This window comes from Amia ocellicauda, chromosome 2, assembly GCF_036373705.1.
Source record: "Amia ocellicauda isolate fAmiCal2 chromosome 2, fAmiCal2.hap1, whole genome shotgun sequence".
NCBI lineage: Eukaryota > Metazoa > Chordata > Actinopteri > Amiiformes > Amiidae > Amia > Amia ocellicauda.
In genome coordinates, this window is record NC_089851.1 from 55,746,037 (window position 1) to 55,758,906 (window position 12,870).

The window sequence follows — 12,870 nt, forward strand, 5'->3', positions numbered from 1 at the left end:
CGGTATTGGAAACGACATTTGGGGCAATATTTTGTTTGATCACAGGCGCTCAGTTCAACACCCTCGCTGTTAACCCTCGGCACCTTATGCTCAGAAAAACAGAACGCTGAGAGACAGATCCATAAACAATCTTTACAGCGGATGGTGGGGGACAACCCCTTACGACACTGGGGGCTGAAACAAACATTGCAGTAACCGGCGCATCGGTGTTTAAGCTTATCGTTGAATGCCGCATAACAGAAGGGGCAAACGTACGAACAACCCAAAAAAGCCGTCAAACTCTTTATTCCAATGTAATGACTATCATTAAGGAAGAGAAACAGCGTCTGTTCGTGGGGGTCAGAATGCATCTGAAATTTCACAAACACGTCATTTATCACACACACCACAATTTTTAAAGACAATTTCTCCTCAAACTTGAAGATGTCTGAAAAGGCAACAGATTTTGTTGTCCCCATCGGAGTTCACCACTAACTGTCTGATCTTAATCCGGATTATGTCATTCTTCAAACATTTTGACAACTGTCTTCTACAAGCCCCTCCCTCACGGTCACGCACCACATTTAGAACCAGGGTCAAACTTTCATCGGCTAAGATGGATGCGTTACTCTGTAACAAGGCATTACAGACAGGTTGCTAAACAAATCATCACCCCTCAGTTCTAACAGGACAACATCTCGAGGTCTAACCCTATCAGCCACCCGCTCAATCATGCTTTGCAAGGCATCGTGTATGTTGACGAATATTTCAGCATAATTATCACAATTGAAAAGTTCTGCAAAATTAAAATGCTGCATAATTTCAAAATTGTTATAGGCCGGTCTATCTATAATCACTGGATCAACGAACCTCTTAGGATTGTCCACAGTTTGCCCAAAACCCTCACTACCCTTGTTCTCACCGAGTCTGCCCCCTACCACTTTATCAGTATCACAACCCTCCACATCACCCCAACAACCCGCAAAGCCACCATTTTGACGAGTCTCATTTAAGGTCTGTAAAAGACCTTCAAAGATATCAAACCGGTTAATGTCAAGATCCTGCTCTATAGCACCGGCTGCTTCAGCAGAACCCCGGTGTTCTAATGGGCACAATTAATTTGTAACAGGGACAGAATTTGGACAGGGTATCACATTCAAAGCATCAACCATTTCTAGTAAATCAGGATGTATTGGGGGCCGGGGCTCTATAGGAGACATTGGCAGGGGTAGGATATTTATATCATTAACAATTTGCAACAGGTCGGGATTCAGCGGCAATTCGACCAAATCAGGAGGGAACAGGGTGTTTAACTCTATCGGGGGTAAGGGTCTGTTATTTAAATAATTTACCATTTGCAATAGTTCCGGGTTTATTGGATGGCTGGCTGAGTTCTCGACATGAACGGGTCCATTCTCTCTGGATGGTCTTTTTGGGGACTGAACTCGGTCATAATCATTCGGATTGTGAACTCTTTTACCATGTCCAGACATTTTTGTTTATTCATTCATTTATTTATTTTACACAACACCACATCCCACACTTTCGAGTCGTTTTACCGCTAATAAAATATTAATTTCGATCTATGGCATTATTAACTGTATTAATAATAATGTTTTGACCCTCTATAGCCAGGCTTTGTGCATGTATAATCATTTTTTGATAATCTAGGATATCCAATAACAACTCACGTGCCACTTGTGGGATTATATCCGGGCATTCGTCTATCGATGCAGGTCTATAGGTGGTTCAGTAGATCTCCACCCATCGGCGGATACTGTCCGGGATTTGAAGGGGTCGAACGTAGACTCGGGAGTGGTGACCCAAAAGAACTTGAGGGTAATCTGGCATAGGCGGGGTACTGCTCCCGTATCTTGGATACAGGATCGAGGGCGGGTTGAGTGACGATGAAACTCTTCATTTAAATCAAATGATTTAAACGCTATGCTAGGGTCATTTTAGACCTTTGAAAATTAGCCTTAGGAACAAACAAAACACATTGATGCTATTATTTACAAACAATAGACATATAAACACTCGCTATAAAACGTATGAACTATGTAAAAACTGCATAAAATACAAACCGTAAATAAAGTCATAATAAACGATTCTTTAAAACGGTAATATTAATATTATCATAACACAGGTTTATAGACGACTAACAACATTTAGCTTTTAAATGAACCTTCCAAGTTTAAATGTCGTCTGACCCCGGAGATTCCTGGTTCGGGAGCATTTTCACCATCTAAAAAAATAATAATAACAAACATAAAAAAGAAAAGAATACAAAATGAACACATGTAGTCATTTACAATCAACCCAAACACTTTAAAATACAATCAAAAACATCTATATACATCTTAAACTATCAAAATAACGGTAGATATTACAAACAACTCACTAAAACATCTGTGACGGTAAGCTTAATTTCACAACCAACTGAGTGTTCAAACAAACATTTCTAAACAAGGCCATGCTACATGCCCCAGCATGTCATCTACACCCACCCACGAAACAGACTAACACACCCTCCCACCCAAAAAAAATAAATACAAAAAATACCCCTCAAGCCTCAGCGGTACAAACAAACAAACCCGTTTAAAGACTTAAAGTTTGAAGGACATTACTGACTGTCTAGGATCACGTTTCTTACAGCTGTTAAAAAATAATATGTTTTAAAAAGTACCGTGGATCCCTCGAACAATGTAATTCACATAGAATACAACTATGAAAGACACCGCTGTATAAATGGGTACAAATAAGTACCGATAATGTGATGAAAGATAATTTAGTTCTTACGTAGTCTGTAGATCTCTCGTATAGGTACGGTAGCTTCTCTCAGTATCTCGATAACATTGATCCTTTCGGCAACCTCTGTGTAATTAATTCAAAACATTAACAAACATTATATAACAGCTAACTTAAAGCACAAACACAGCAACGCACACACACACACACAACATAGTTCCTATATAAACAATTAAAGCTTACCTTCGTTAATCACAGAGGCGTTCCAAATTATGGCCTCCGCGTTGGGTATTAAAGATTGTTGACTGTCTGTAAAATAAAGTTACAGTTCTTAAAACAGAGGTTATAGCCTTATTTACAAAACATGTGTATAACACATCCCGTAACAATGAATGGAATCTGAAGACTTACCGAAAAATTCGTTCAAGCCGAAGTCTGTGATGCCGTTTCCGGCCATTGTAGTTCTTCAGTAGCAGAGGTCTTCACTTCACTTCACTCGGGAGGTGCGGATGATGCATCAAGATGGAGACCTCACCACATATTTATGCCTATGAATCTGCGGTGGGGGGTCAATTTTCTGGGGCACCCCCCAGACTTTCAGTCACCTTGTTAAACACCCCCCACAACCAATCAGCTCTCTCAGCGGCATAATTCAAATGACTGCCAAGGTGGCGCCTCCCCTGACTCGATGTCCAAAAAAAAAAAAAATAACCGAATCAGCTAGACCTATAGAAACTCTATAGACTCTATATAAATCTAAGACTATTTCAACAGTTTATCGAGCTAGCGATTAACCCAAGCTCAAAGAAAAGGACTATAATACTATATACACCAGACTTCTAGCTAACCATTGTATTTCTGATCACTGTTTTAGGGAACCTGTTTTGTCTTTTAAGTCTAAAGACAGACCCTAGGATGTTTAGCATTTTAAAATCAGTATTTCAACATCAGCTTTATCTAAGCCTCGGGATGTTTAAAATGACTTCCTGGTCCAGCCCAGGTTATTGATGGGACACAGGCGTGTTTGGTATCAAAATGTGTAGCAACTAATCAGAAAGCGTTTAGATCAGACAAAAGAGTTATTTGGACTTTTGATACATGTTTAATAAATTATATCGGTTAGAAGGATTAGACTATTTTGATTTCAACAAGCGGTCAGACCCTGTCTCTAGGGGACTATTAGCATAAAACCACCAACCCACTCACACACACGTACACTCCCCTCGTTGTGAGCCACGTCACATTGAGGGACATCACACAGACCTCAATCCCCACAAGCATTCATTTTAATCTCAGACTTCACGTTACGCATTTCATGAGAGAGAGAGAGGGAGAGCGAGAGCGAGCTAAAATAAATTTTAAAAAACTTTCCCCCTAAGCACTTTACTTAGAGGGCTAGAGTAATTTAAGGAGTTCTAAAGATTAAGAATGTAAGAAAATAATGTGGTATATCGTAACATTTGTAAGCCAGGATAAGGGACTGTTAAGAAATTGAACAATATCTTAAGTTTAAATCTTATTAACTTTTAAGACAGTTAGAAGACGTTTAACAAAAAAAAATGAATTCACTACAAGATAAAGAGAGAGAGAGATAGATAGATAGATAGATAGATAGATAGATAGATAACTATTACTGAAACAATGGAGCTATTCTAACTTAATGGGGGGGGGGGGTCACAACCCCCCAGGACCTGAAACATTCACACTCTGAACATTCACACTCTCCGGCAAGAACAAAGGCCTGCAGAACTAAGCAGTGTGGGTGGAGGGAGGGGGGCTAGGGGCGAGAGAAGGACAGTAGGATAAGGGAGGTCATTGGGGTCATCGTGGGGGGTTAGGGCGCTATGGGTGTACACTTCCGTCTGTATATGACGTAGGTATAATAAATAAGTGACGTAACATGCCATAAAATATCTGGAAACGCCTATGGCGCCCCCAATTCTACTTACATAATAAACACTTTCTAGTTTACTTCTCCCGGCTTTGTATTCCTATTTTGCAAAACCGTTTAAAGTCTATCTGAATCAAAAGTCCCATCTTCTGGAAACCTTAACTTTCTGTCACCTATTGTCCAGTCAAACCACTTGTGCACATCGCGCACCGCTTCACTCCATAGTTATCATACATGTACCTGACGTGTACCTTTAAGTGGCGGGTCGCCCGTCTTACTAGAGCTGTTCCCACACAGTAACACATTTTCCCATTTTCTATGTATCGTTTTGTACACAACAACCAAGGCGTGCAAGCCCGCAAAATAACAATAAAGCGACAAGGGAGAGAAAAAAAAATATATAATAATAAATGCTATATAGGAATAATAACAAGCATGTTTTTCAATATGTTTGCATTTATAGAACTTGTATATAACTTAATTACTTTTCTTCATTTACCATAAACACTATAAACTTCTATAAACTATAAACACGTTATTTTATATTATCACCGGCGTATCAGATATTGAACAATTAATTAGCGCTTTTTTTTTTTTTTAATAGTAGGTCAAACCTATGTTGCAGTTTACAGACACACTTTAGTCTGCGGGAACCCAAACAGGAAAAAACAGTCCTGTTTCTTCATAAACAAGAAGACACAGTCAAGTCTATGGTAACCCTAAGAAACCTTTGTTTCTTTACAAGCAAGAAAACATTTCCTGCCTCAAGTATTTGATGTAAGGCAAGCAACATTGTTTAATTAAAATATAGATCGCGTTACCTGATCGTCAGGGGGCCAGGCGAGCAGACAAGTGAAAACAAAGCACCGCAGTAGGGATTTTAAAAGGCTCCCTTACCTTATTATTCTGCCGGTGCGGCTTTGCTGGTCACTGGTCTGGCAACTCCGGTCCTCTCCGTCAGGGTTAGCGATCCCGATCCTCGTCGCCAGATAATGTGGAAGAACAATCATCTTCAAATCAGGTTGGAACGTTAGTTGCAATGCCTTTAATACTCGCAGCGTGGAGAGGAACAGTGAATCAAGAAGATCCCAAAGTTGCTCTGCCTTCATTTTAACAGTCAGAGCTTTTATACACAAAAATCAAAGAGCTGGTTATAATCAGAAAGTCATTACTATGTTATCTTAAAAGTTAGCTAATCAGAACATATATCATTATAGGACAGAGTTCATAGATCAACACATGGATTAGGGAGCAGGCACTTAAATCATACTGTTCGACATTGTCTGCAAGATTCTCATCATAAATAACAAACAGAAATCAAGCTACCTTCTGGCCTGACCTTCTAGCTTGACCATATCTTTCTTAAGTATACAAGAGAGATTAACAGGTATTAGAGAAATAATTTCTAACTTTCCTTCCACAGTAGATAAAGCAAGCAGGGGAGGGCTGGCCTGAGTGACAGTATAGTAGCCTATAGCCAATGGAAAGGACGTTACTGTCTGTCATCATCCCTAGAGATATTTTTTTACCCAACCACAGACCATGGCTCTATGAATATCTAGCCAATCCAATTAAATACTTTTAATGATGTGCAGAAACCCAGAGAAGGGAGTAGCAGTGAAGAGGAAGACGAGTATGAAGAGCAATGCGTCACCTTATAACACCCCTTCTCATGTGTTAGTGTTTATACAGATCCCCATCAGCTGCCATGTTATTGCATATGTGATTGATTAATTTGAAGAAGATGCTCCCGCACACTGTCTCTACTAGCAAGTGTTATAATTCAATAGACTGCAATGTTTTGATCAAAGATCTTATAACACTTGCAAGTAGAAACTGTGTGGGAGCATGTTTTTTCTATCCAGATCCTTTTCCCTCATACACACCTGTCTAGTCTATACAGGTGTGCAATTAGCTTTTGTTATGGTGATTGATTAATTACCCGAATAAATGCCACGTTTTAACATGTTCACCACACATTTACGCACCCTCATGTATTTCTGGTGATGTTTGCCTTTGGCTGGTAAAAATACCAAGTGGCTGGTAAGTTTTTTCCTTCTACCAGACACCGTGGCTAGTGGCCAAAAAAAGGTTTATTTTATCCCCTAATCAGTCCTGTGTTCCAATGGCACGTTGTGTTTGCTAATCAAGTTTATCATTTTAAAAGGCTAACTGATCATTAGAAAACCCTTTTGCAATTGTTAGCACGGCTGAAAACTGTTGTGCTGATTAAATAAGCAATTAAACTGGCCTTCTTTAGACTAGTTGAGTATCTGGAGCATAAGCAATTGTGGGTTCAATTACAGGCTCAAAATGGCCAGAAACAGAGAACTTTCTTCTGAAACTCGTCAGTCTATTCTTGTTCTGAGAAATGAAGGCTATTCCATCAGAGAAATTGCCAAGATACTGAAGTACAACTTCGTACAATGCTGTGTACTACTCCCTTCACAGAACAGTGCAAACTGGCTCTAACCAGAATAGAAAGAGGAGTGGGAGGCCCTGGTGCACAACTGAGCAATAGGACAAATACATTAGAGTGTCTAGTTTGCTAAATGGACGCCTCACAGTTCCCCAACTGGCAGCTTCATTAAATAGTACCCGCAAAACACCAGTCTCACCGTCAACAGTGAAGAGGTGACTCTGGGGTGCTGGTCTTAGACTGGAGAATAAAAATAAAAATTTAAGAACACAGACACTGGACAGAGGCAGATTGGAAAAAAGTGTTATTGGCAGATGAATCTAAGTTTGAGGTGTTCGGATCACAAAGAAGAACACTCGTGAGATGCAGAGCAAATGAAAAGATGCTGGAGGAGTGCTTGATGCCATCTGTCAAGCATGGTGGAGGCAATGTGATGCTCTGGGGGTGCTTTGGTGGTGGTAAAGTGGGAGATTTTCACAGGGTAAAGTAGGGATGCACCGATAAGAAAATTATTGGCCGATACCGATAGCCGATGTTCATATAACATAATCGGCCGATGCCGATACCGATGTTATGACATTTCTGTAACTTTCTACCCTGTCATAAATTAAATAAAAATGTTGTTTCTGATAAGGCTTCTAATTTCAGCTCATTTTAATTATACAAGTTATTCTTCCATATATTTGAATAAGAAAAGACTTATACCCCATTCAGACATAGGATAAAAGGCCACCAATTTGACATATGGTGTATTTTTTAGAAATGAAAGGTACGCAAAGGGAGACCCGTCTTCAAAGCCGATACATTTCTTTCCTGCATCAGAGGTAGTCTATTTTACCTCGGATTTGTATGAATGGGGTACAAGCATTGGTGGTACAAGTAATCGACATTTTGAAGTAGTCTGCCGATACCGATTATTACATTTTTGGCCTGTAACCTGTCAATACCGATTGCTGGCCGATTAATTGGTGCATCCCTAGGGTAAAGGTATCTTGAAGAAGGAAGGCCATCACTCTATTTTGCAACGCAATGCCATACCCTGTTCCAGTTTCCTCCTGCAACAGGACAATGACCCAAAAGTACAGCTCCAAACTATGCAAGAACTATTTAGGGAAGAAGCAGTCAGCTGGTATTCTGTCTATAATGGAGTGGCCAGCACAGTCACTGGATCGCAACCCTACTGAGCGGTTGTGGGAGCAGCTTGACCGTATGGTACGTCAATCCAACTTGTGGGAGGTGCTTCAGGAAGCATGGGGTGAAATCTCTTCAGATTACCTCAACAAATTGACAAGTAGAATGACAAAGGTCTGCAAGGCTGTAATTGCTGCAAATGGAGGATTATTTGATGAAAGCAAAGTCTGAAGGACACAATTATTGTCAATGACTATATTTCCTATTCATTTTGCTATATTTCCTATTCAAACTCATTTCATGTATGTTTTCATGGAAAACAATGACATTTCTAAGTGACCCCAAACTTTTGAATGGTCGTGTACATTCACAGTGGTACCATGGTAATGACATAGGCCCCTTCCCCATTGGGCAGAATCCTCGATTTGAAAGATAAGTGGGGTTTGAAGATCAAGCACGCAAGAAGTATACAGAGAAAACCCCTTACATGGTCAAATAAAATAATGTTCTCATTTGTATCAATTATTAAGCAGGTCAAGAAAAAAAATACATAATAGTTATACATCAATTTCAAGGACGAAAACTGTAGATTACAACAAATCTATGACCTTGTAAAGCACATATAGGGACATCAATACATGCATCATGAAAGCCTGATTCTAGAGATGATTAAATTGAGAAACAAGCACTAGAACATCATTGCTGAACGATTTTAAATGCAATAGAATCTAAGGAATGCTGAATGCCACCAAGAAGGCAGGTCCTTGCATCCAAATATTCCACCTAAATACTGGGTGAATATCCATAGAAGCATAATGTTAATGTAGAATATTGTATTTCCCCTAGGCTACAAAGAAATACAAAGTCCCACACTGCTTCGAGAGAAAAAACAAGAGAAACAGAGAACATATTTTACAGTCTGTTACCACTCAAACCCGGGGGCTTAGCTGTTGTAGTGCTATGCATTAACAGTGTATTTTCTCTGTCTATGGTAGAATATTGAGTACATCTCATATGTATTTGTCAGTATATAAGATGGTCAAAATATTGAGGCTCCTGAAAATCGAATTTAAATCCTTTTAAGTAGAAATATTACTTAAACCATTAATTTATGGCTCTAGATAACACGGCAAATGCCGACTTTTCGGCATCACATGTAGTTGTCCGGCAGATGAAAATATCAACGGCCAATATGTCCGGAGGGAGGGAGGGATGGATGGATGGATGGATGGATAGATGGGTTTTAAAGTGAACTTTATTCCATAAAATACAGGATACAAATACACAGTATACTCCTGTCCACCAAACCACAAAACCTGCAAGCTCCCCAACCCACAAAAGACAGATAGAAAGATACAAAAACTAACACAAACGGACAAGAAACTGACAGACAGAAAACAACAGATTGGTACCGACAAACAAGGATAGTTACAAATAGATAGAAACAAAAAGGTTCTAAAGGAAACACACAAGAAATTATGAAAAACATTGAAACCCAATAACAGTAAATAACATACTCCCCCCTATGCTATAGACAATTCAACAAAAGAAACAAAACTAACAAGCAGTTCATTCCATGTCAAATTTGGCACTCATTTGGTTGTTGCATAAAAATGAAAAACAACATGCCAGGAATCCAGGAAATAAATAAATAAATAAATAACAGTATACTCCCGAATCACCATTCACAAAACCTAGCAAAAAAAAAAAAAAAACCCTCCCATCCCCCACTCCCCCCACATTCCTCCAACTTACAAAGTCATCTGCAGGACACCATTCACAACCTCACACAACACTCCCCCCACCCCCCACACCAACAGGAACATGTCCAGTCGGTGGACCAGATTATAATATGTGAACTCCAGTCTCACCCTGGATGTCACCTGCACTCTAAACAGCAGCCCTGCATCCCCAGTGAGAACCCCTCTCTCCCTATTCTTCCTACTTTTGAGGATGGCCAGCTTGGCCTGGCCCAAAAGGAAGTTCGCCAGTTGTACTGTGCGAGTCCTGTTCTTGCAATGCTGTACCCTGAAAATAAACACTGTCAGAGAACAGGACACCCAGCCCAGCAAACTACCCCTTCAGGACGACAAACAGAGGCCGCAGCCAAGAGCAATGTAAAAAGCAGTTGAACACTGTTTCCCTATGCTGGCAGTATACACACAGGTCAGACACGCCTGGCAAAATGACACATAAAAAAGCGTTAGTAACAACAATGCTGTGCAGAACTCTCCACTGCAGGTCCCCCACTCTCTTCTGCATCGGTGGTCTATAGAGACCACACCAAGCAGGAGTGATAGAAGGCACAACACCTAACTGTGCACGCCAGTGAGTGTCAGGCAGGTCCCGAAGGTCAGGGTAGTGCCGAATTTTGATGCATAAAAAATAAAGTGCTTTTTTGTCTAATCCCTGAAATTGGATGTCATAGTTTTCCTTAAACTGCAGCAGCTTCCATGGTGTATCCAGACACTGCACCACTGCTGGTGTGATCAGAAAAGACACCACTGGGGGCTCAGGCTGCAGGTCCACTGCCCCGAGAAAAAATCCCTCAGCAGCAACAAAGCCTCTCTGGAAAAAGCTGAGTGCAGCTGTTCTAAAAACACACCAATAACTCGTTGAGACCACACCCCTAACACAGCAGCTAGGACATCAGGGGTCTTCCACCTGCGCTGGTCCATATCAATAAAGTGAGCGACTTTAAAACACCCCTTAGCCACCAACAGAGAAGTAAAACTCTCGGACTTTAAAAGTGAACACTTCAGGGACCGATTACAAACCAGGGGCTGTTCCAAAAGACCCCTCAACCCCAAAGACCCAAAATCAGAGCGTACCTGAAACATCTGTAATGCAGTAACAAGTCGCTGGTAAAACACAGGTAAAACCGAGAGATTAAGCTTTTCAGTCTCCAATAAAAACAGTTGCCTATCGCAGTGCAAACCCTCTACTCTGTGCAAAAACGCAAATGCCAGATCCCTCCAAGGGTGAGGCTCAGAGCAAAAAAGTAGCCTCTGGAGAGACTGGAGTCTGAAAGCCACCACCTTACTACAGACATCCATCAACCCTTGCCCCCCTTCCTGCACAGGCAAAAACAGCACACTCTGCTTGATCCAGTGCATGCCATCCCAAAAAAACTGCAGCAAAATCTTCTGAATGGCCTTCAGAAGTAAACCTGGGGGATCCACACACCGAAGTCTGTGCCGAAGATGTGACCAAATTATTAATTACCAGCACTCTACCCTTAAGGACAATTTAGTCACCAGCCAGCGCCAGCTCTGCAGCCTGCCCTGTACACGTTCCAGCACCCCATCCCAATTTTCTGTAGCCCCTCCGCCCTCCCCCAGCCACACCCCTAAAAAACTGAAAGCCCGCCTGTTTCACTGCAGCCCTGCCGGTAAAGCTGGGGGGCTTCCACCTCCCCAGTCCCCCATCAGAAAGGCATTGCACTTAAGCCAGTTAATTTTGGCAGAGGTCACTCTCTCAAAACACTCCTGGCAGTCACCTAGCACCCTGACATCAGCATCATTAGTGATAAGCACCGAGATGTCATCAGCATAGGCCACCACTCTCACAGGATTCATGGGCACATCAGGAATAGAGAGGCCAGTCAGTAAGAGCGGAGTCTGTGAATGAGGGGCTCTACAGACATTGAGTACAGCATTCCAGACAGGGGACAGCCTTGACGGATTCCCCTCTGGATCGGAAAGTGAGAGCTAAGCACACCACACACTGAAAACATTATGATAGAGGACTTCAATTTTCCCCACAAACCTGGGACCAAAGCCAAAAGCCCTAAAAACACTAAAAAGGTAGGAATGATCTACTCTATCAAAGGCCTTCTCCTGATCTAAGGATATAAGACCAGCATTAAAACCGAAGAGACTGGAAGCGGCCAATATATCCCATACTAAAAAAATGCTATAAAAAATGGACCTATCGGGCACACAGTACATCTGATCCGGCTGCACCACAGAAACCAGCATTGTACGCAAGCGATTGGCCAAGGCTTTGGACAGAATCTTAGTCTGAGCATAGGAGACTGATTGGGCGCCAGTTTTTGATGTCAGAGAGCTCCCCTTTCTTGGGGAGTAAAGTCAGCACCGCACGCCGACAGCTCAGAGGCAGTTCACAGTCCTGCACACACTCAGAAAAGACGGCACACAGATCTCCTCCTATCTGTGGCCATACAGTGCGATAAAACTCCACTGGTAGGCCGTCAATGCCTGGTGATTTCCCAGTGTGCAGTCCACTGAGGGCCTCGGAAAGTTCCAGCAGTGTCAGCTCCCCCTCAAGCTTCTGCCTCTCCACCTCAGGAACTACAGGCAGGTCCATGAGAAAACGGCGAGCCTCCACCGACTTGTCCACAGCCTCAGCTGTGAACAGCTCTTTCTAGAACTGGACCGCCAGCCCACGAATCTCCCCAGGCTCCTGCAGCAGCTGGCCAGTTGCAGTCTGTAAACAGTGCATCATCTTACGCTGTGCCGTCTTCTTCTCCAAGGCAAAGAAATACTGCGTAGGTGCATCCATCTGCGACAAACTCAGAAACCGGGAGTGAACCAGCGCCCCCTGTACCTGCGTGCCCAACAGATCCGCTAACCCTTGCTTCTTCAAAGTCAGGTCTTCAAACAGCCTAGTGCTGAAATCAGACTCCAAGGCTCTGTGGAGCTCGGAAATATCAGCCTCCAGTTCTCTCATCGCTGTGCTT